The sequence below is a fragment of the Struthio camelus genome, chromosome 2 (assembly GCF_040807025.1).
Source record: "Struthio camelus isolate bStrCam1 chromosome 2, bStrCam1.hap1, whole genome shotgun sequence".
Taxonomy (NCBI): domain Eukaryota; kingdom Metazoa; phylum Chordata; class Aves; order Struthioniformes; family Struthionidae; genus Struthio; species Struthio camelus.
This window is the reverse complement of record NC_090943.1, coordinates 120,302,189-120,327,059: the sequence shown is the minus strand read 5'-3', so window position 1 is coordinate 120,327,059 and position 24,871 is coordinate 120,302,189. Positions and strand designations below refer to the sequence as shown.

Sequence of the window (24,871 nt, the reverse complement as noted above, 5' to 3'; positions counted from 1 at the left end):
CTGGTTAAACTCACAGTTTAGCCTCAGCCATGTAACCAGTTTACCTTTCCCTTAATAACTTACTCTTTAAACAAGGAGCTCAAAACAGGATAGTATAAAAGGAAACAATCCAGGATGATAGAGGAATAAGGAGTTTTAACTGCTCAGCTTGTCTATTTGTTTTCACGAATCACTTTGTCTATACATTTGCATTTCATTCATAAACTTGCTTTTCTTTTGCTTCTTTTTCCCATTCCCTGTTTTTTTCCAAGAAATAAAACCAAAATTTTTTGTCAGTTTGATTTAAACTGGATATGCTTACAGTTCATCTACTCTTATTTGCTTACCTGTGGGTTCTCTATGATGACTAATTTAACGAGGACTAGTTTCTCTCTGCTATTAGGCATTTTCTTTCTTTGACAGCTATTACACACTGCTCGGTGAACTTGTATTTGCTAAGAAACAAGTATCTGCCTCCACTGAACGTGCTGATCTAAGCCGGGGAGCCATAAGTACCCACTCCAGACGGAGTAAGAAACAACTGCTAATTCAAGTTCTGTTACCGTTCTGTGCTTCCAGTTCTGCAGTTCTCCATCTACTTCCTCTGCTATCTACTGTCAAAAACAAAAAACTTGTTTAAGAAAACAAAACAAAAATGTAGAATTGAAAGAAAATGGTTTGAAAATCCATTTTTGCGCAAGACTTATTCCTGACTTTCAGGCCGGGGAGTGCAAGGGGCAATGGAGGACGACAGGTTTTCCCTCACAGAACGCAAGGATCCCTTGAGGTCCACCTAAAGGCTATGAGGTTGCATTTGGAAAGACAGAGCACCCACCCACAGAGCACCAAGACGTTCTACCCACTCCCTAATGGGAAGGTCTCCTCCAGGCTCTTCTGAGCGACTCTGCACACTGGACATGGGGGAACATCCATCCTTTCTCCAGCAGGGAATGAAGGCACTTAGTACAGAGTGGAAGAATCCTGCTGGGGGGTTATTACAGCCTCCTACCCCATTCACTTTCAGTGACAATTCTGAGTTTGTAAAACAGTGATACGAATATGAATGAACCACCCCCCCAACTTGTTATGGGCCCCTCTGCATCCAAGTTTGTAGTCATAACCTTAACATTTTGGTGGCTTCCCCCCGGCCCAAAGAAGGAATTTACAAGCTCTCCTAGTAAATTTACAACTGCCACATGTTAAATACTAGTATTTTTGGATGTCAAAAGCTTGACAAGGTATAAAGACGACCCCCATCTCCTTTTATTTTCCCCGTCTTCATAAAGCCCCCAGGAAATTTAAATAAGAGAGGTCCTGCTCGTGCGACGATAGGTTTTAAACGAGTTTAATCCAGGAACACAAAAGTTAAGAGTTTAATGAATAATTTTAATTCCTTGGCACATAGTATTTTCTTTGATGAGCTGCATACCTTATTTCTATCATGCACTATTTATATCTCTAAATGAGATGGAAAGAAGATAACCGTTCCTTCTGGAATCTCAAAGAAGCCTATGTTTTTCCCACACTTCCTCACACAGCTTTTTGTATTTGCCAGAAAAATTATTATTATAAATATTATAAGGGAGAAAGTCATCATTTGTTCATAGACATTTTGATGTCAAATCACACCTCTGTCCAGAGGAACGTAACAACCACACGTGTAGAGCTATTACGGAAATGACCTAATCAAATTAAAGGCTTCCCTGCAAACACTTTAAAATGATCATTTGTGAGAGATGCTTGCCAAGCACCTTCTGTCCTGCATCATGGGGATGAATTCAGCCTGCATTCTGCTGCACCCTTCTGCTATCAGCCGCCCATCTGTCACCTCCCTTTTTCTGGGGTAATCTGCTCTGTGCTTAAGCGTATCTGCATACCAGTCTGCTAAGTCTTGGCTACGTCAAGAAAGTTACCCCTTGCTGATAACGGGGGTAGTGACTGATGGTACCAAACATGGTTAACTACTTGCCTAGCTAAGGAGACACCACTGTCAGCAGCATTTGTGAAACTGTAATAAAACGGTGCTCGACCCGGCCTCCATCGCTTATGCTTCCAAATAAACTATATTCTGTAGGAAATTAGCAACGAGAATGTTGTCTGTATGTAACCAACCTTTATAAATAATGTAATCTAACGGATTACATTACAGGGATCTCACCTACAACTAGCGCCTGTGCATGGGTTTGTCCAATACAGGGCTTTGTAATATACGTCAATAGATTCATTTCAAGGACACAGGGAACAGTACCTGCATCTTCCCTGGACTAATAGGAGTCTTCTCAACTAAACAACATTTAATTTATACCAAGTGTAAAAGATCTGTTACATGCTTTGTTTTAGTTGCATCATCCGTTTCAGAACGTACGCAAGAGCAAACATTAAAGCCGCTGCCACGACTGAGGCTGCAGCATGGAAAGCTACAAAAAAATTCCATCCCAAACTCCGTCCCAAACCTACTCACACAAACTCTAACATATGAAGGTGATTAATCTGACACAGCTTTATCATGAAGAGACAGGAGATGGGCAAATGAAAAATGTTTTTTTCAGTCACAGGAAAAACATCACGTGTACACAGAAATTGCTTATTAGGATTATCTACATGCCAGATTCAACTTCAGAATAAGAAATTCACTTTGAAAAGAGATTTTGTTTTGAAGAAACTTAGTTTAAACAAGGACTTTTATGCAAAAGCGCTACTGTGAGCTGCAGAATTAAAGATGAACACTGGCTGCATATATCAAAACATAATGAGCAGTTTGTTTGTTAAGTGAAAAGATACAAGAAACTCCGTTACCAGCAATGAGAAAGATCAGAAACGTGATGAATGGCTTAATATGTATGAAGCAATAATTTGTAACTTGCAAGAGCTTTAACAACAGCTTTAAACTTTTTCCCTGTCGTCTTCAAACTGTTCACACTGTCTTTCTAGCAACATCAGCCATAAGCAGCTCTACAGCAAGGTGCTAACAAACTTTGCTTTTTGAAGACCTTTTAAGCTGCATCAGGAGAAGAGCAAAAAAATGGTTAGGAGGAAAGGGGAGTGGAGGACGGGAAGATAGGAACGACACTGGAAAACATCAATGAAACAAAAATTTAAATTTCATTTTTACAAAAGCAGTAAATGTGTGAACTACATTATAAACACGACAACAACACGGCAGTACTAGCTCACCGAGTGCATAAATTCTGTTTTTCTTTTTTTAATTAAAGCTTGTATGCCCGATGAGAAGAGCAGCACATAATTATACAATTACAACTGTGCCATAACTGACACAGTGGGAAATAGCTAACGGGGAGGGGTCAAACCTTTTCTTTTGCACATCATGATCTGAGCATGTAACCTTACACACATTAGCCCTGAAATTTCCTAAAGCTCTTTATAAGCACTGGTTAAGATCTACAGTTCTCCTTCCAAATAGACTCCTGAGCATTATCCATGCTTTACAGAAGGAAAAACGGAGGCACGAGTTGTTTAAAATTACTTACCTAATAGTTAACCCACAAATCAGCTTGAGGTAAAGTCCTCACTAGTTTCAGGAGTTAATATTTGTACCAATTTTTAAAAACATAGCTGTCCTAACATAGATACAGGAGATAACTGCTGCAGCAATGTACGAACTTGCTGGAAGCCAATAGTAACCAAATCAAAAAAAAAGTCTTCTCTTGGAGATATATTTACTAGTCTGACCACTTCCTCCACAATCCAGTTTTCTAGGGAAAACGTGAACAAGAACGTTTCTGCTTGGACACAAGAGAACATCAATCGAGCATGTTTGACTACAAGAGTTCTGCATGCGGTTAAATTTTTTTTTTTTTTTTTTTTTTTAGGAAAAGTCTTTTCCTATTTGTCCCTGGATGCTTTATTTTTACAGTACCAATTCATAGATGTAGTAATGCAAATGTAACATGGCTTAGCACACTCAGGTAACTGTCTTAGATGTATAATAATCAGAGAAAAAACACTCCAATGAAAATCTGAACCCAAGTTTCTTCAAGACAATTCTGTTGCTTGGAAAAGGTATAGTTTACATGTGGTATTCTTAACATTTGTATTTAAGTAGTCCTACAGTGAACACGCCTTTGAAAAAAAAAAGCATTTTTCCATGCCTAAAGCCCATACCGTAGGTGTGACATTTTGTGTATAGCCTCTGAAAAGTAGCACTGAAAATTTAAATGAAGGCGAGAGAGAGGGTAATTGATTCATTACATCTATTTCTACTATATTTCTTTTTGTATTTTTTGGTCCTCGTTTCAAAAGGTATTGTTTAAATTGCCCTAATCTGCAAACAGCAACAATAAGTGTAGCAAATACTTGACAATGAAGATGTAAAGCCTCTGAAAACCTGTTACCTTAGTAACCAAGGGAATGCAGGAGAATAAGAATACAGAGACTGTCAGGACATCATTTTGGATTCCACAGGGTTTGAGTTGAAATACAGTCAGCTTTCATTAGCTTTTTGTTTTTCCCAGTAGGTCCTTGGACTTTGAAACAAAACCTGAATGACAGCTATGAGCAATTCCAGCCTCACTCCTGATTAGCCACACCAAACAAAACAGCTCTCTTCAGTGTGAGCCCCCTACCATTTGCACCCAACAAGCCTTGAAACAAACATTATTTATGTTCTTGGCCCCTCTAGATATCACTAATATACTGCATTCCAAAAAGAGGAGCAATAAAAGAGCCACTTTCCTGGGACTTAACAGATAATTCACTTGAAACAAGCCTACTGCAAGGAAAAAGCCAACGTATCCATCCAGGACATTTTTTAAAGCCTCAAAAACAGTTTATTTATGGGCCTTTCTGGGGGTGTTAATTCAACACAAACACTAAGAAGAATTTAGCTGCTTAATTAACTAACTACATATTCCCACTTTACTCACGGAGGAGAAAAAGAGAAAAAGAAAAAGAAGAACTAAGATCCAAGTCATCCATTCCACCCCTGCCTCCAGGTCTGTTTGGAAATTTGTGCTCAAGATGGACTAGAACAAAGATCTTCCAATCGCTAGCTTTAGCCACCTTAATCCCAAGACCATCCCCAAGTTCTTTGCTGTTATCTAGTCCTTTAGGAAAACAATCTCAAAAAAGCAACAGGCAAAGATTTTTGAAAAATGAGCAAAAAACTCAACCATGTGGAGTATGCTAGAAGCAGTCTCTAAAATACCTAAAGGCTTCTTGAACTTTATACATACAGTTGTACGCCCTGAGTTTCCTCCCCCTTAAGTGAAAAACAAGCATGTTCAGAAAACTACTGATAAACTCGGCTGAGTAACGCTCCTCAGCTGAGAGTTCAGGAATCCCACACAAATTACACCTACCCGAGCGCTCTATAGCCATCCAAAACATCCGTCTGTTAATCAAAACTAAGTTTTCTCTAAAAGCCAGGTCAACTTGCTAGATACGAAGGCAAAGCACAGTAGTGTTGGAGGGTGAGAAAAAGAGGGGAGGGAAAAGGAAGAAACATTTTTATTTAGTGAGGGGGGAAAAAAAAAAAAGTAGAAACCTACTTTGTCATCACATGAAGACAAAAACCCTTGCATCAAAAAACCTAGAAAGTGACAGTAGTTCAAACAGAGACACTGGTCCTTACATTTTCCTCAGTTCTCTCCCAACTAATAAGATATTTCTTTTTCATTCAAAGAGATTGCCATTTCAATACCCCATTGATAGAAATATGAGCTAGTCCTTCTATTTATTTCCAGTCTTCTGCAGTCATTTACAGTCATCCACACAAATAAAAAGCACTTATTACACAGTGGAAACACCTATTTTACATGCAGCAGTCCAGATTCTCTTCTTTACACTACTTTGTATGAATGTTAGGATCACGTTAAATTTAATTAATAAACAATGAAGTTACACCCTCAAAGCCCACTTCAACAGGTCAGTTCATCTGATCATATGGCAAAACAGCAGTACTTCTTCAGACAACTGCAACTTCTGAATAAATACAAAATGAATATCTAAATTAAATCCAATTAGTCGTTACGTATGGAAGAACACCTCTTGCATTTTCCATTTGCACATTTTGTAGATATAGAAAGGAGTTGCTAGTCCCCCCTCCCACATGCAATCAGGCCCGTCACTACAATGGTCTGCGCATCAGTAACAGAAGTGAGCCAGCAGGTTATAAAGGAGCACATTTTATCCAGCCACATGCCAGGGGGAGACCATCTCAGGTTTGAGACAGTAGCCTACAACTCAGAAGTTCAATTTTCAGATCAGTCAGTCCCTCCCCTTTTTTCGTGACTCAATTCTCTGACTGTAAAAGAGGAAAAGTAAGAACCACAAAAAATATTTTCGTTTAGAAGAGGATTTCAGAAGACATTGCAAGTTTTGATGTATCTAAAAAAGCTTCCTGAAAATATTTATTTAGATGACTTTCCTTAGCTTACGAAACATTTTCAAAATCATATGATTAAAACCAGTTATAAGTTTGCATAATCACCAGAAATTCTATTTTTTTCCAAGTTTCCTTCTAATCTATCATGTGTTGCTTCATATCTTAAGATTGCTTTCCCATACATTTGTTTCTGCCTGGCTTGGCACAGGCTCGATTGCCTCCCTGAATGGGATTTGCCTGCTTGACACCACTTGGCTGGTCCCTTGAAAAGAGTCCTCCACCAAGGAGGAAAGTAGATTCTCTCCTGGCACTACCTATACCTATAGCGATTCTACTGTGATGAAGCATAAACGAAACAAAAGCTAACATAAACCAGTTAATTTCATCTAACCCCCATAAAGCTTCTCTATGGATCACTCTCCCCAGTTTTAAAATTGAAAAAGTGACTAAAGCAGCAGTCACAAGCTCTCTCGGAAAACATCATCTTCCACACAACCTGCTGCCAACTTCTAAGCAGTTCCACCATGCACAGCTATCATCCAAGGGGCATATCAGGCGACCCAGAAGACTGTAGGGCAGAACTGATCATAGGCATTGCTCTCCTGCAGGGCACTTTAAAGAAGTTGAAAATGAAGCATGCTTCCAGAAGCGGTCTAAGTGGAGCAGCTCAGTAGCTATGCCAATGCAAAGCAAAGATGAGATCAAGCACAACTCACTAGGCCCACAGCAGAGAGCCCTTCTGAAATTGAGCACTGCCTGGGGGATAGCCACCAACGCAGAAGAGGGCTGTGATGGACGACCAAGTAGTTGGCAACACTTCTCTGCTGAGTACCTATGTTTTTCTTTCCAAAGTTAAACTTCAGCAGAAAGTCACTTGTCAAAGACAATGGCTCCCTCTAAACTTTTTGTTGTTGTTACTTCCTCTGTAGAAAGACTGTTGCTGGTAAGGACAGCCGCAGCTTCCCGGGAGAAGGGGAAGTTGCCACTTTCACCTTTGATGCAGATGGCTGGGGCAGCGAGGGGGAGGAGAGCAGCTTTTTCCTTCTTACAGCAGAAAAGTCATTGCTAACTACAATCTCCAAACTCTCTCCTGCAAATCACAAACAGGCCTTTTCATCACAGGAGAGAAAGATTTCTCAAACTGGTATTAGGGACAGCACCGCTATCGGCTCTGTAAACGGAGGCCGAGTCAGAGCTGCCATGGGAGCGTTAGTGACACACACGATTTTTTTTACTCCCAGAAACTCAGTTCTGTAGGAGAGGGAAGGGAGGGAAAAATCAGTTCCAACCCAATTCAGAACTGTTTCTTCACTGTGATTTTTCAGTCCCTCCCAACCTAGTTGGAACTAGTTGTATAGTTTTGGTTTTGTTTTTTTTTTTTTTTCAATTTCAATGGAATTTCAAGACGGTATGAAAAAATGCGAAAGGCATGTAGACAGTACCTATTCCTTTTGAATATAAAGAAGGCCAAAAAGCAGCACATGTGCATGCTCAATTTTTTTACAGAGACGATGCCTGTACATGCATCCAGTTTAAAAAGTTTGCAGATTAACCCAGAGTAAGATTTCTCTACCTGACAGAAACTGCATGTTTAAAAACACCTCAATACTTTTAGCATTAATGTTTTTAAAAAAAAAAAAAAAAAAAAAAAAGGAAAAGTACGCAGGACCGATAATTTCGATAACTTTTACCCGCTGTATACTTCCATGTGCCAGCCTAGCTCTGCGTGTCACTACATGGCAAAGCGGATCAGGTAACTGACCCATGTAAAAAGTAACCTAGAAGTTGTTGTTCTTCAGCTGGATCACTGCATAAGTCACACAAACAGCAGCAGAACAGAGGGAGAACTTGGGGGCCAGGCATGGAAGAGGGCAACTAACAGTGGAGATGCCAGAGCTAATTCAGTCGACAAGCCAGAGCGCTGTCAAACATGTCTAACCATGGGCTCGTTCACGTGGTTTGATTCTAACCTTTCCTATTAAGCTAAATTGCAGATTTTAATTACCTCATGTGTCTTTAAAAGAAAAAAAAACTTCAAGAATACCTTAGCCAACATCCACTAAATCAGTGGGCAGTAGACACCCTGCTACCAGCTTCAAAAAGAGCAAAGACCACACTGAAAAGCTGCAGACTGCATCTCCTCTACCTGTGGAAGGCAACCTGGAGAACGCATGGGAAAAAGAGAAGAGAAAAGGAAAGGAACTTTTTCAACACCTCCTCTCTGTGAAGTGACTTTTGGGAATTACCTCCACATTTCATCTACTGAGTGATAAGTAGGCCAAACTCAAATAAGCAAAGACCTGTAAGATGCCAAGAATATTTGTACTGAGGCTCTTTCCTTCTCCTCCTGCTGTATGGCATCGCATCACTTAAAATGCTCCAGGACAGACTTCCACAGACTGAAGAAAACAGAGTAAATATCAGTACACTGAGGAAGTTCACTGTATTTTTACAGCTATTACCCATCTTCTCCGAACATACATCCCTTACTTTTTCCTCAGTGGCTACTTGGATCTATGAACCTCCTCTGTGAATGCTGAAATTCAGGGCAGGGAAGAAAATGGCATGGAAATGCTCAACAAATAATGCTTGCTACAGAGAACATGCATGTTTGCATACGCATGCATCTTGTCCCCTGCAGGCATAAAATTAATGGAAAAATATAGGCTTTTCCAATATAAATAGACTACTTAAAAATAATCTAATCAGATTTCATATCTATCCAGCACGCTACTCTTCAACAAGTAACAGGAGGTACTCAAACAGAGAATGATTTTCTGACAATTAAGCAAGAACAATAGCAAATATTCCATTTGCAATTAAGAATCTGGGTTTTGTTTTCAGAGAAACAGTGGGAATTCTTCAACAGTGACTTCAATTAACCTCTGCTCCCCGCACCAAAAGGCTTGCATGCCCAAAACCATGGCTGCTCTCCCCCAACCATTTCTGACTAATAAAAAGTATTACTTCCGCTTTAAAAAAATGTTTCAATTAAATTTATTGCACTCTTCTTCTGTACTGATGTGCATTCCACAAAAGGAAAAATCACCACAACAACACAGATAAACACAAAACAGCAAAACCGCTTGCAGTGGCCTAAGAACCACCAAAACACCCTCAAACATATATATTCTAAATTAATAGGCCTGTTTTGTGGTTACCACAAACCAACCTGCTGATTCAGTGTAATGTCACCAACAGTATTCTTATCTGTAAAGGGTAACAATCAATTGTTTGACAGAAACAAAGGACAGCTCAACAGGAAATCAACCAACTCAGGACAGATGGTCACTGAATCAAGTTTCACCCCTCCCCTCTCCAAAAAACAGGCTTAAGAGGCATTTTCTGTTACTAAGCAACAGCCCAAAGGAAGGCATAAATCTTTTCCTACGTGTTACTCCCCTCCTCCCCTACACACACTTCAATCCACTAAGGCAGTATGCTTGTATCTTTATTTTCTAAATAACAGATTCTATGTCTATTCTGCTAAAGGACGACAAATTTCTGTGAGCCAACTATCCTGTTTACCTTTTTCAGGCAACTAGATTGTTCGCTGTAACCACAGCATTTAAGAACTACCATGAAGGTAGCATACAAGTACTAGTACAGTGTTAGTTAATAACCACTCTGTGTTCAAGCAAGGTTCATTAGAGGCTTGACCAGAGACTCCCGCGGCCAGAATTCCTGCCAATTGTTTTATATAAAACTGACATGACCTCGATCACACCCTGACAGAAGAGTTGATCTCTTTTTAGAAAGTCCTCCTAAAACTGTATTTCAGAGACCTACTTTAATCCATAAAAACCCAGAAAACGTAATCCAAAACGTCTGCAACAATTGTTATCTTCAAGACAGCGTATCAAACAGTATACTTCCAAATAATTTGAATATTCTGAGCATTAATTTTCTAATACGTCAACCACACTCAATAAGAAGCTATTTGGAGAAATGGATGAGCAGGAAAAGGTAATCAGCATTTACTTTTCTGCTCAGCCAGAGAAGACAAAAAAGAGGGGAGATGCAGGGGGAGAAAGAGACCCAACGTGTCTTTTTGTGGAGAGACTGGAAGGGGGAGGGGAGTACAGAGACAGGGTGTAAAGAACATCGGCTCTGAAATTCAGATTAGGATGGAGACAAACAAACTAGTTTGTTTGACTCCGTATCGTACAAACTGGTAACAGGAGGGTTTAAAAGAAATTTCGTTAAACTTAGCCATACAAAGAGTAATCTGCAATTAAAAAAAAAAAAAAAAAAAAAAGGTTTACAGTTATGGCCCTCACAAAAATTAAATGGGAAGGAAAGTCTCACTGACAACAAACTGGGTAATCATCCTTTAAAAGTGTGGAGCCTGGATTACCACTGACACGTACTTAGACTACTAAAACATATGGCCAAATAAAAAAAAAAAAAAAAAAAAAGAAAGGAGGTAAGGGGGGGAAGGGAAAGGTTGTGCCAGCATGCGGTCTGCAAAAGCTTTATTTACTCCCACATCAACTACTGCTTAACTAACTGAAGACCTTCTGCTAGACACAGCCTAGTTCATTTTCGCTAGGTATTTTATAATTCATTCAACACCGACACGGACGCTAGGTAGCCCCATTCGCACGGGTAAACAGAGCCAGGGCTGAGTGTGGCTCTGCAGACAAAGGGCCTTGGACTTTACAATCCATTTCACTACGCAACGCTATCACTCGAGACAGCGTGCTAGCTCGCTAAACGCTGCAACCAGAGCTTGCCCAGGAACTGGAGACGCAAGCCTTTTGGTTCCATTCAAACTAAACAGAAGGTTTGCAGATAAAAGCCAAAATAATAACTGTTGGCATTTAGGTCAAAAAAAGAAGTTGGCCTGCTATGCCAAAGGCTTAGCAGAATGAAGCGCAGCAGAGCAGGGTCCCGATAGGAGACTTGAATTGAGCGCTCACTAGGCTCAGCAATGGACAATCATTATTACTGCAGTTTAGCGCTTAAAAAACCTCTCACAATCATCACCATTCTCATTTTACACATAGGGAAACTGAGGCACAGAGAAGCCACTTGTCTTCCACCAGCGGCAGAATTAGGAAGCAAAACCAGATCTTCTGCAGTCCCAAGTCCACATCTTACTATCAAAGCCACCCTGAGCATTCAGATGAAAGCAAATTGTCATTTGTTTAAATTCATGGCAAACATCAACGTTTTCACAGCTGATGTTATTTTCTTTGCCTCTTTACAGTTTAGGGTCTTGTAACTGAAATTCACTTCTTTACTGATACTATTCTCTCTGATCAGGCAGGCAAAGTTCCCTATCCTCAAGTTATTCAGAAACGTATACATCAATTTTTCTAACGCATACAGAATTTGGCTAAACAGGACACTTATGAAAACTACAGTTTTTCTCCAACGTATGTTAGTAATTTGTCTAAAACATGTTAAAGAAATCATTGACTGTGACGGTTTTGTTTCTTTTGAACATCAGTGTATATAGTTTGAAATGTATCATTGTAATAGAAGCCCCATATCCTTTACGGGCTGTTATGTAATCCGTCATATTAAATAACCTCAAGTTATAGTTTTACATAAGCACTTATCACAGTTTTTGAAGAGGGTTTTCTCTCTTACATTCACAAATACACGTCCTTTACACAGCAACGCTATGCTAGGGGAGACATAAGCATATAAGAAGGGAAAGAAAGGTTGTTTCTTTTTCCCCTCTCTTTGGTTTGCACTTGCGCTTTTCTTCTCAGTGCTAAGGGCAGCCAATGAAACGTCAGGATTTCCAGGCCAAGGCAGACCCTCCAGATTCACATTTCAGCCAAAAAGCATAAGATGTAAGGAAGTAAGTTTACCTCAAATCTCCCTCTGAAGCAAAGCTCTGAAGAGCCTGCTTTCCAGTATCTTTTTCTAACAAAATTTAAACACATTTTCTTTGGATTCTCTAGTTCTCGGGTTGCTAGTATAGAACTCTAGGTCTTCTAACTCAATCTCAAGTATTTAGTGCAAGGTAAAGAGTCCAGTTAAACAAAGACATTCTTCAAGGAAATAAACCTTAACTCTGTAGCTGATCCAAACAGACCTCCATCTTTTTTTGCTATAGACCATACTGTCAACTGGCCATGTTCACAAAATAAAAACATCCCTCAGGTACCTCTGGCCTGCTCTTGTCATATTTGTTACTCTTCAGCTGAAGCTATAAAAACATGTTTCCTCTGAAAGAATTAATTCAGTAGTAGTAGAAGTGGAACCTAAACATCAATCTAATACAAAATTGCATTTACAAAAGTGATAATAGTGCTGCTCTTCAGTAAAAGAAGGGAAGAGAAATAGAAGGGTAAAGAATAGGGATCATTCTTTAGAAGCTCTATTAAGTAAAAATAAGTATAGCCATAGAAACCTATAAAGAGTTACAGAACACTGAGAATAGGTAAGCCAGTAACGACTGCAAATAGATTGTTGCAAGCCTCATTTTCAAAATAAGAAAAAAAAAATCACAATCTGAATGTCAGATATCCCTTGAACGGATATATGGTGATACTCTCTTCAACTCTTTACTCAACGGCTTGACACTAAGCCATGTCAGAAGAGGACAGCTCCCTTTTAAACTATTTTCTCTGTACACATTCACAGTTTCGGGCTATTTTTCCTGGCACTCATAATTACACTATGAGCACAAGAGGATTCATGAATTTATTCTCACATCTCTGCAAATTGGCTAAAAGAAAACACAGATAATTTGTGTGAGTTATTCCAGATAAGAAAGGCACGGTGACAACACAAAGAATAGACCTCACGTTCAGCGTATATTTTTTAATGAGAAATATATTAGTCCCTCTCAGCATGAACTGCACTGTGGAACATAGAGGATAGAATTGTTTTAATAAATTCATCCTGGGGTCAGCCTCCTTCCATGCAGTGGCCTAGAATACTTTTACTTTCTGTCCTTTGGGGAAGGACTACAGTTACAAATCATAACAGTTCTGCTCTGGTCATTGTTAACTCACCAGGCAACTTCTTCCTGCAGTGGAGTTTCTCAGAGAACATCCAATCTCTAGGAGCCAATTTCTAGTTCTTCTTTCCCCCTTGCTGTGGTTTTCATAAAACCTCAGCTTCCCATGGTTTATTTGGATAATCATTTGGGGCTGGATGTTGTCATCCAGCCTCCACTACTCTTTTTCCCAAGTGGAATTAAAAAGCACAGCCCCCTTCTTTCCACACTTGGCTGTTTTTCCATGCAGTGTGGAATATGTCTCATTACAGCACTGGCAGCTAGAAGGAAACTGCAACCCACATACTGAATCATCACATAAGCACCAGTACGTTCTGAAAAATAAAACATAGGGACACATATATAACTCAGTTATCAGAAGCGTGCCTGAGGGCATGTAATTGAGGACAGCAGTCCCCAGGCCTTAACAATTAAAAAAAAAAAAAAGTAAAAGTGATTGTCTGCAGTACCATAAGCATGCTTTTTAAGCATGCTTAAATTTAAACTTTTTCAGGACTAAAATAAGTACTTCTGGGCTTATTTTAATTTTCTTTAGAGTAAAATATATGATGACGAACATTAATCTAGAAGACTCTGATTTCAGACAATGCATCAAAGCCAATTCGTCATGTATCATTACTATCCTTTGGCACCCAATCTTCCAGCCAGGAGAGGCCAAAGAGCCTCTTTGGAGTCATTCGAGTTGATACATCACAGCCTTTCTATAAGCAAATGGCCAAATAAAACCCTCCATCACAAAACCATTTTCAGGTTCCCAACCAGTTATAGGACAAGCCCTGCAGGCAACTGCTAGCAACAGAACGCAGCGCGTCTCTCCGCTGATGCTGTATGATTGCATATGCAACAAGCACCTATTTCTGATCACATGCAGAAAGCACATGCATCACACAGCAGAGGAAGAGCCACAGGTTCTTCAGAAATATGACAGCAGAAAGCAGGTTACCAAAACAGTTCATGCTGCCACTAGCCTGTTCCTTGAGTATGTCTGCAAAGCTCTCCGGCCAGACGAATTGTTCTAGCAAACTGTATCTGGTCAATAGGTAATACCACCTAATTTTATGTCTATCCCCTGTTGTACTACCCCACGTTACAAGAAACAACTAAATCAGAGGATCATAGAGTAATCTAGGTTGCAAGGGACTTCTGAAGGTCATCCAGACCAACCTCGCACATAAAGCAAGGCCATGTGGGAAGTACGCACTGTGAAAACAAAACAGCTGTGGATAAGCCACAAACAAAAATACATCACATCAGTAGTTTTGACTTTTTAACCCATCAAATTTACAGGTGAGGTTCTTATTCTCAACTGGACCACAGAGAAGCAAGAACTGGAGTTCAGTTTCTTAAAACATAAAAAAGATGGAGCACAAAATACAGCTTTTTCTCAGAGATAATGAAATATTTTATTGATGCAAATACTTCATCCATTTCCCAATACACAGTTACTTCAAATTAGACAAACTAATAATGAACTAAAAAGCAAAGATCCAGTCATGTGTCAAGGTTATACACGGTTCATGCTGTACTTGTTTTTATAGTGAATCAGAAGAGGGAACACAAGCTCAGAGATATCAGTGTCATCAGACATCAGCACCAAAACTATGCCACGTCAGTTGAACGCCCCTCTTTTTTTCAGCCACAAGCCCCTGAACTGCACTTAAATGAATTCAAATTTGAGCCTGTTATGACAGGAGAATTCAATTAAAAAAGCATCTGGAAGAACATTGTCTTTCAGTGAAAGTAGGTTCCAGATCCAAATCTCATTTATTACACTCCTGTGACAGAATCCTTTAACTATGCTGATCAAAAGCAAACATTTTTTCCCTTTAAGCAGACATCAAAGCAACAACGATAGGATGAATTTTCAGCTGTTCTGAACCTACAGGAGGGGCTCTGTTGAACACAACACAAACAGGCAACTTCACAAGTTCAACTCAGCAGTTCAACTGCTCAGTTTTAGCACATAATCAAAACTGCATTTACTACAGTGACAACAAAGGGAGTTCCAGACCTCCACTGCTCTGGAAAGCACAGTGCTTAACCCCTATCACAAGCACAGCCTCCCTCTTTCTATGCCAAATTCATAGCACAACTGGAATCATCCCAAAACTAGGCGTGACAAAAAGCAAGCCAGTCAGCTGTGCTGCACATGAGAATTGAGCATCCATCTGCACAGCTATGAGGCACAAGGCATCACTCCGTAGAACAACCATGCTGGATATTCAGCAAGCAAACCCTATTCATCTGATAGCTAAGAGCAGCCAGAAAAATGCATTTTTCCCCCCCTCAGGCTTCTCTGGCACTAGTTTATGTCTTCTCTTCAAAATAAAAATGTTTTTTTTTGGGGGGGGGGGGGGTCATGGCTTTTGTTTAAGAGTTTTTGGGGCATACTGCTTTGAACAACTTTACTAGTGGCACACCTACTACAAATTAGGAACTCTCGGTCTAGCCTTAAACATGCATAAGGCAAACTGAACACAGTTTTAGTATTCAGCACAGCATGAGCCATCTCAACCAAGCAGAATCACAGGCTGCACTGCAGATGTACGTTTTCCTAATACTGTCATTAAATAAATAAAAAGAATCTTATGACTCATGAAGACACGCAGATATTCAACCCCAGCATTTCTAACTCCTGTACTGTTCTCTTTCCTATTATATACGCACGCACTATCCTCCCAAGTTTGCTAAGTCCACAATTTAGAGGACTTCTGGATGAGGCAACTGCTTGTGCATTTTCTTTACAGCCCCAAAACACACAGGCGCTCAGTTAAGTTATAACCACATAACTCAAAGTTAATGCCACAAAACAAAAAATTTCATGTGTTTTGAATCTCTTGCTGTTTCACTAGGAAAAAATCCACAGCTCCTGAAAAAAAGCTTGCAACGATAAACATGTTTTAATCTTGATGCCCTTGAAATCCAGCTTGCCTCCCACATCTGTTAAAATCATGACTGTGCACCTAGAGGGAGAAGGTGAAATAACAATCTGGCAGGAAAGTCATCTTCTCCCTCCTCAAGAGCCTTGGAAACACAGAGATGACACTCATCAAAAAGAAAAAAAAAAAAAGCAAGAGCTAACCTTCAAAATTTCCTGCAACTGCTTCAATCAGCACTGTGAGGATAAGCATATTCTTCACTCTGGACTCATCCTTCTGTTTTTAAATATCCCCTCAGTAGTTCTGTGTGTCTCTATCACAGACATTAATGTCTTCTTGGGTGCCTTTGTCCCCTGCCTCCTCTCCCCTCAGGTTTTCTTCAAAATCACTCCTCTGTGAGCTGGTGCTATTCACCTGCCTAATCCATTTAATTTCTAATTGTTCTCACAATCAGAATTTTCCCTCAAAAAGACTGAGACTGGAAAGAATAACAACATCTTAATGTCTTATCTAGAAATAATATAAATATCAATAAATTTTTGGAAGCATTTTTTACTAGTCTAGGAAGTGAACAAACCCCTCCACTAGGTTCTTAAATGTCGCATACATCATGCTCATCCTTGGCAGTTTCCCTTTTCTTAATGCAGTGAAGGGTAACCAAGCTCTATTAAAAAATAATAATAATAAAATAAAGACTCATTACCCAATCTGCTCAAAGGAATCAGGCTAGTTGCACTAAAAATTTGATTCTATGAAGTGGTTTAAAGAAATTACAAGGGTAAGCTTCCTTTATGAAACAGCTATTCTCAAAGTGGACTGAAAGTCTGAAAGGATATGAGGAGAATTAACCCACATACTGCTCTAAAGGAATGAAGAATTTTAGGGGCTTCCTGACAAACCACAGGGTAACAGTCAGTGAGGAACAAAAATAGTCAAACTAGATGGCACGATCTCCTGAGGGGCAAGACTGAGATGAAATTGCACACTATAAGACAACATACTACAACCAATACCTATCTCCAAGGAGGCAGCAAGCAAAGAACTAATAGCAACAAGGTATTATGCCTTCAGTGGAAGGGTGCAAGACTCAGGACAGGAATGGAGAGCACTTCACTTTCTGCAGATCCCAAATTGACAGCCATCAAGACAAGGCTTTGCTACACATGCTTTTCATCCTGAGACATCACTAACACGGGAAGGCAATAGTAAAGCTTATAAAACACCACCTTGAATGCCCCTTTCTCATCAGTGACTCCCATATAAAGAGGTAGCTTCTCAAACTCTTCATGGTGTAGCAAGCAGCTGAACTCAGCTACCGAAAACTGCTCCTACTACCACTGCCATAGCTTTCTGAAGTGAGTATGATGGAGGAAGCTCCAAAGAGCTCCTGTCTCACTAAGCCACGGAAGCTGTCCCATGTTTCAGGTTTTAAAAAGCAGTCATTTCCTCTTTACTGGACAGCTTGGGGAGCACGTACAGCATGCAGCAATCTCCACGCACTGTATTAATTACTCTCAAGCCTGGTAACACAAAAAAGAAGAGACCACACACTTCAGAGTATACACGGTCTCACTGAATATTAGCATTATGACTGCATATGAACTATCCTTATGCGTTGAAAGTCAGATGGAATTAACACCCCGCCAAAAGCTCCCACCAACTTCAAAGCATAATTCAATTATCAAACTCTCCGCAAAGGTCTCCTATCTATTACGTTATATATTTACCCAAGATTCCAGAAGAGAGCAAATTTCAAAGTTGGAGGTACGCTTATAGAAAAGGAAAAAAAAAGCCTGATGTCTTTCAAATATGAAACATTTATTTCTAGCATTCCACATATGTGCTTTAGTATATCTTTACAAAGTCAAATTCGATTATCACATGGTTCTAGAGAAAAATGACAGCCTGAACCGTCTGCTAAAGATAAGAAGGCTAGTGATTTCTCTGAAATCTTAGTGAAGTACATTGCATATCACCAAGAAGTCAGTGCTGAGGAGATGCAGCAGAATTCAGTGTAAACAGGCAAAATGTTCTATTTCATTTGCCATTCGAAATGTATCAGTTTAAAATACTCAACCAATAGTCAAATAACTTCAACAATTTCACACTATACATTCCAGAAAAGTCCTATTACTTTTAGTGAGTGAGATGCACAGAAGAGCCTACACTATTAAAAAAAAAAAGAGAGAGAGAGAGAAGAGAGAGATAGAAAGAGAGAACAATATTAACACAGTGCATTTCAGACCACAGTTACAATCAATAACTCAATTCTTCACTTGCCTCCAAGTGCTCTGCTCAGATTACGCCAACAGTCTTGAAGAGAGCCACTAAAGGCTAATTACAGACTGCGATGGAGATGGGAGAAAGAACTGGAGGATCTTTACACAGCATTTTATAAAACTAGTTACTCCAGACTTGTTCATGGAACCTCTGTGACAGATGTCTGGTAATCTCTTAAGTAACAGTATCTTAAGTCTGCCCACACTGTTTTGCTGTTCATAGCTCCACCAATTTGAAAACCTACTTCAAAATAACCTCTCTGAAACCTTACATGAGGAGTATTAACTGAAGGTTTCTATCAGATCTTGTCATAGAGACTCAGGCTGCTCCCTGCTATCTTACCATTCTCCTGATTTTATGTCACAACATACAGTTCTTCCCATCTTTTATATTTGACAAGCATTTTATTAGCTACAGTAGAATAACTGCAATAAAAAGTTTAAACATGTAGATTAAATGCAAATTGACAATACCTGCTTTAATCACCAGATTAGTTTTTGTTCTTTGGGTTTTTTTTTTAAACTAAATCTCTGAAGTGCCATGGAAGCCACAATGCTAACTCAATTAGAATAACATTGCATAAACGAAATTATTCCCTTATGCAATCCTCTATGGCTTTTCATGTCTCTAAAGCATTTCACAGAAACTGTGACATCACAGCACAACAGAGTAAGACAACGGAAACCAGCTTAGGTGGGTTCAGGAGTCACCCAAAACAAAAGTAATTACATTTTAGAGTCATTTCTATACAGAACTCCGCAATTCCACTTGATAAGTCCCAAACCAACCACAGCAGCGTACAAAATTCAGCTGTTGCCGTTGTGAATAAATGCTGTCCCAAATTTCTGTCATCCACAAATTGCTGTCATTCTTCCAGCAGATATTCTGCATTTTACTTTTGGATTATAAAAACACCAATTATTCTATTAAAATATTAAGAGTCTATTCTTACTGGATATTTCACCACTATAGCCATTTTCACAGCATGGCTCCTTATTTATGAGTCATCTTCACTAGCTATCTGCTAGTCTGAATCCATGAACACAGACTATACTAACCCTGCTCAGAGTTGCAGATGAACCTTTGTAATGACTAACTGAAAATTCATTTACCACTTCTCTAAATGATAAATGATATTTTCAGAGATGTTCTTAACAAGACGTGTTTGGGGTATACGAGACAAAAATCAGACCATTAATGCATCTCTACGCAGAATACACCTTGAAACAAAGTAGTAAAACGGGGGATTAGAAAAAAAAAAAAAAAGAAAGAAAAAAGAAACTGTAACTATATTAGGCAACGGGATTTTGAACAAATAATCATACAAGCAGCACTTTTCACGACATTTCAGGAGCTCATGACAATAGAGGATTTGAGGAAAGTCAGTCCTGCTTAGAAAAAAAAAATTTCACTGAGATCATGCAAGTTTAGTGTCATTTCAGGATTGCTTTTATCTGTTTCAGAATATGAGAGATATCTTAATTGCTTACTATATCTAATGAACTGTTGTTGGCAGGACTAATTCTCCATAATACACCATTGTCAAAATCTCAAGGCTTATTACTCCTTCAACTGTCAGGCTTCTCAACAGTCCTCTGTCCTATAATCCTCTTTAATAAGCAACTGAAAATGGCTGTTCTGCGTTATGGTGAAAAATGATTATGCAAGAATAGGCAAGATATCTACATCTCAAAAAGGGCATACAATCTGAGCTACAAAATAAAAAATTTGAAATATTTTTACGTTAATGATTTCACAACCTTTTTCACAAGAGTAAAGATTTGATGCCTTAATATCATGTCCAAGCTCCAGGTTTTGTTAATTACATCCTACCTACCTAAATACCCCCTGTAGTTTCAATTAGACATGGTATTCTTCTTCACTTCCCGTCTTGATTATTGAGCGCTGTTGCTAAGCACTAGTTAACAGTTGCCACATTCACCTAAAGTTGGCTGCACTTCAGTGGTCACCGAAAGAATTAAATACAAAACATATGGTACAGAACCATATAAAACATGAAAATACTTTTAAAAACCACTTCAAAATCCATAATATGAAAGGCACTATAAAAGGATACACTGCTCAAAGCAGAATCCTTACAGTTCAATGCCTACTTAAAATTTCCTAGAAAATTATAGAGAAAAATGTGTTTTTTCATCTGTCATTAGTAAGACTTCACCTAGAGTATTTTTCATATTATACTGAGTCAAGTTTTACATTGAATGAACAGCTCATCACGCATAATGCAATTGGCTTCACTGTACAGAGATTTTGCCAGATTTCCTTTAAAAACATTCATTCCATGTATCTCATAGCAACTAATTAAAACCTTCTGAACTGCACTTCCAGTTTTCCTCCTTCCTTGTATCTACAAAAAACTTTGGACATGAGTTGTTGAACTGTCAGCATCAGTGCCTGTATTTATATGTTTAAGACCTTGAACCAAACATGCTTTTAAATGCTTTTTGAACTCTAGACAAACTTTTCACACAGTCAAATTACCCCTCCTTTCATCTGCGATGTCCTCATACGATCTTAAGAAACTTTGCGTATTTTAATTATCCTAATAAAAAGCTCACTATTCAGGTTGCGTATTACTGCTTTGTTCCTTTAATATCGCTTCTTAGACTTAAAACTGCCATACCAAAAAATTCATCAGTATTTCCAATTATTGCAAATCTGCAGCGAAACTAAACTAATAAAAACCCCTATGTTCATACTAGTAATTTTTATAACTATATTTTTTGTTAACTATCTTAGCCAAAAATCTGTTTTGCACAAACACTACCACTAATAAATCAAAATATAAACTGTATTTGTTGTCTGTATTAATAGACTTAATTAAGTATTCAGGGTTTGGAGCCCAACCCTTTATGCAGGTAAGCACATACTGAATGTTATTCACCGAATTGCTGTTTTCTTGGAAATACTCTTGGAAACTCTTGGAGAGTTTTCTTGGAAATATTTCTATGAGAAGAATTATGGTCATGTTTGAAATCCATAAGGTTAAGGTGAGGAAGAAATAAATACTTCTGAACAGCTCTGAGAATCCTCACAGGATCCTTATTCCTTTACAAATAGCATCCACCAGAGCTTCGTAACTGCTTCAATCCTACTCTAAACGTTACGCTGAAGAAATTGCTAGTGAATTGCTCCAATGTTTTCAAAGAAAATAACATTTTTAAATCCCACTAGCGCTCATGTAATAAGCTTGTCAATCAACAGAAGACCCTTCTTTTTCTTTACAGATCAGAACCCAAATAGAGGAAAAATAAATCAGACTTGAGTAGGCATTATAGTATTTCAGAGGGAAAAGTGCAGAAAGCTTTCACCTGTCCTCTTAGAGGTCACATATACAACTGTATCCCCAACTGAAATAAGCACCTATTCACTCATTCTCAGCTCTGAACAACTATCATCACTGTAGTAAAAACATATGTTTCACTTATTCCTAACTTAAGTGAGGAAATAAAAGATAGCACTATCTTCTTCAACAGCCTTCTATTTCAGTCTTTATTGTCAGGTTTCAATTAAGTACGCGGAACAAGAAATATCTGTAGAAAATATCGTTTAATGGGAAAGTCACAGGAATCACCACGTCAAAGAGAGAGAGAGATGAAATTAAAAAAAAAAAAAAAGGATTTAAAGCAAACATACCGTCAAGCAAAAGAAATGGGATATATTTTTCCACCAGGTACCTTAAAAACGTTCTGCACTTTGTACACATCCGACCATTGATAATACCCAAGTTTCAGAATACAGACAAACATTTGTGAGAGGTGGTACTGGAGAACAAACAGAGCCAAAATCGTACGATTTTGAACAAAGTTTTCGTCTTTCAGCATTTCAAAAAAGAAACGCGAAACGTTTTGAAGGGAAGAGCACAGTTTCAAAGGTACCTCGCTGCTTCTGAAAGCAGTGGGGTATATGTTAACAAACCCGTCAGCTGCTCTTGAAAGCCAGCACTAGATCAATTTAAGCCAGTTTGCCCCCACGTTTACTCTGCAACAGCAAACAACTCGTGTAGATCAGATGATACCACAATAAAGGAAACCATTAAAAAACAAACCGGCCAGCAGCGCGCAACAGAGACCGTCACACACAAAAAAACCGTGCTTCTCTGCACCATACACGGAACATCTTTAAATCCGTATCCGGCCAGCTGATTTTTTCTTTTTTAGGAGGAGGCCGGGAAAGCCCAGGAGCCCGACCGTTACCGGCCGCCGCGGCAGCGACCCGCGCCAGCCCGACCGTTACCGGCCGCCGCGGCAGCGACCCCCGTCTCCCCCCTGCCACCCCTCAGCGCCAGCACACGCCGCAGGGACAAGGCTCCCCCCACGGAAAGGGGACCCGGCGCCGTGTGCTGCCCCGCTCAGAACGAGCCTGGACACGGCCAAAAACGCAAGGAACCGGAACAAGGACAAGGAACCGTCCCCGCTCTCCCCCTGAGGCGAAGCCCGCCCGGGCGCGGAGGGCGACGCAGCCGAGCCCCCTGCCGGCGGCGGCCGGCACGGCGGCGCGGCGCGGCGCAGCGCGGGTGAGCTCGCCCGCCCGCCCGCTCTCCGGCACAGCCACCTGCACCCCCCGGTCCCACCCGCCCGCTCTCCCCGCCGTCCTCGCCTCCCCCTCTCCCCGCACATTTGCTGCCTGCCGCCCGCCGGGAACGGTTTTTGCTGGCAGTAGGAGCTTTCTCCGCCCGCCCGGGGCTCTGCCACCCTCGCCTTGCCCCATCGACGCGGAGTCGTTTTCCCCTAGCCCCAAAACGACGGTAACAAAGGGCTGGAGCCCCCCGGGGGGCGGGCACCGGCGGCCCGCGAGTGACACTGCCCGCAACCCAGCAGCGCCGCGGGCAGCCGGCGGCCCGTCCCCGGCGCCGGCTGCGCTCCGCAGGGTGACTGACACCGGCAGCCAGCCAGCGGGTCGCCGCTCCCTGCCTGCCCCCGCACCGCTACCTTTTTGCCCTCCGCAGAAACCAGCGAAAAAGGCAAGTAAAGCCCAGGCTCTCCTGAGCGCCCCCGCCGCTCCCTTACCTTGCTGGGCAGAGAGGGAAGAAGTCGAAGCGCTTTCCTTCTACCCCTCCCTCACTTTTTTCCCTGTTTTCTTTCTTTTCTTTTCTTTTGTGATTTCCCCCCTCCCTCCCCTCACACCGAGCGACGGCGCTCGGCGGCTAACCGGCGCGGCGCGGCGCCCTCGGTGCTGCCGTCCCCCTGCGGGTCTCGGTCTCTCTCTCCGGCGGGAGGAGGGGAGGGGAGGCGAGGGGAGGAGAAGGGGGCGGGCTCGCAGGTGCCGCCCCTCCTGCTCTGACAGCGGGGAGAGAGCGGGCCCGGGGGCGGCGAGCAGCGAAGGGAAGGACGGCGGGGTGGAGGGCAGGCTGTAGAAACGGGGGAGCCGCTGTCGGGTGAAGGGGCGGGCGGTCAGGCCTCGCGAAAGGAGGGGGCGGCGGGGCAGGTAGGCCCGGGAGGCAGCGACATGGCGGCCACGGTTTGCCGGGCGGGAGAGGGCTGAGGCGGGGGGTGCGGTGCCGAGGGAGCTGCGGAGAGGGGGCGGCCACGGTCCCTGCGTGGCAGGCAGTAAAGGCAGGCGCTGGGAAGCGTCAAGAGCCTGTGAGTCGGTTGTGTGAGGGATGCGGCAGCTTTGGGGATGCTCGGAGACCGCTAAGGAGCAGGGGCTTTACGGCTGGATAACAGAGAAGCGGAGTGGGAGAGAAGGAAGAGCAGAAGTGGAGGCAAGGGTAGGAGTCTGAAATGATTAAAAAATGTCCAAAGAGGTCCATGTATGTACAGGAGGAGATTAGAGATTGAGCTAGAAAAGATGTATCGTCTGTACTGAGCAGAAGCTAAAAGTGAGCCTTTGGGTAGAGGGGATCACAGCACGTTGGTCATAAATCAGATGTGGCCTAGTGGCTGGGGAAGGCAGAAAATGGCACTGGAAGCACACGTAGCTATCACTGTGAGAGGTGGCACTGGACATGCAGTGGGCAGAGTCAGGTCGCAACTTCAGCTGGGTCACTTCATGTTTTGTTTTGTGAATAGCCAGAGACTGAGCCAGTATAAGAGTGGTAAAGTTGAAGCTGAAGGGGTTTCCTGTGCAAGGAGGATGCTGGAGGTGGAACAGAGAAAGGCACTGAGCATACTCATGTTGGGAATTAAATGGAACAGAGGTCAAGGCAAGACAGAGATGACGGCATCTGGTGTGTTGGAGGGGATGGAAAGACAAAGATCTGGAACATTAAAAGCTGTAAATGGAGCCAGGGTCTAGGTGGAAAAACAGCGATTTTGAAGGATTCTTAGTGTGTATAAAGATGAAGGTCAGACTTAGCAGAAGCGTGGGAAGGAGACTAATATTGCAGCAGGGCACTCAGAGGGTAAGTATGCATAGAACTGTGGAAAATTGATTTTGCATTTTCTT

At 41.1% G+C, this 24,871-nt stretch overlaps 1 protein-coding gene across 10 annotated transcripts in view; it reads right to left on the bottom strand.

The window, feature by feature from the left end:
- GREB1L (GREB1 like retinoic acid receptor coactivator) overlaps positions 1 to 23,694 on the bottom strand; it is a 145,820-nt gene extending 122,126 nt beyond the window's left edge. For 5 of the 10 annotated variants that reach the window (XM_068932310.1, XM_068932311.1, XM_068932309.1 and 2 more), the window contains exon 1: positions 23,494 to 23,693. The gene's annotated coding sequence lies outside the window, so the exon portion shown is untranslated. Of the gene's footprint in view, positions 1 to 23,493 lie in introns of all 10 variants that reach the window. The other 5 variants (XM_068932306.1, XM_068932314.1, XM_068932315.1 and 2 more) reach the window with 2 other exon arrangements.
- Positions 23,695 to 24,871: the final 1,177 nt, after the last annotated feature.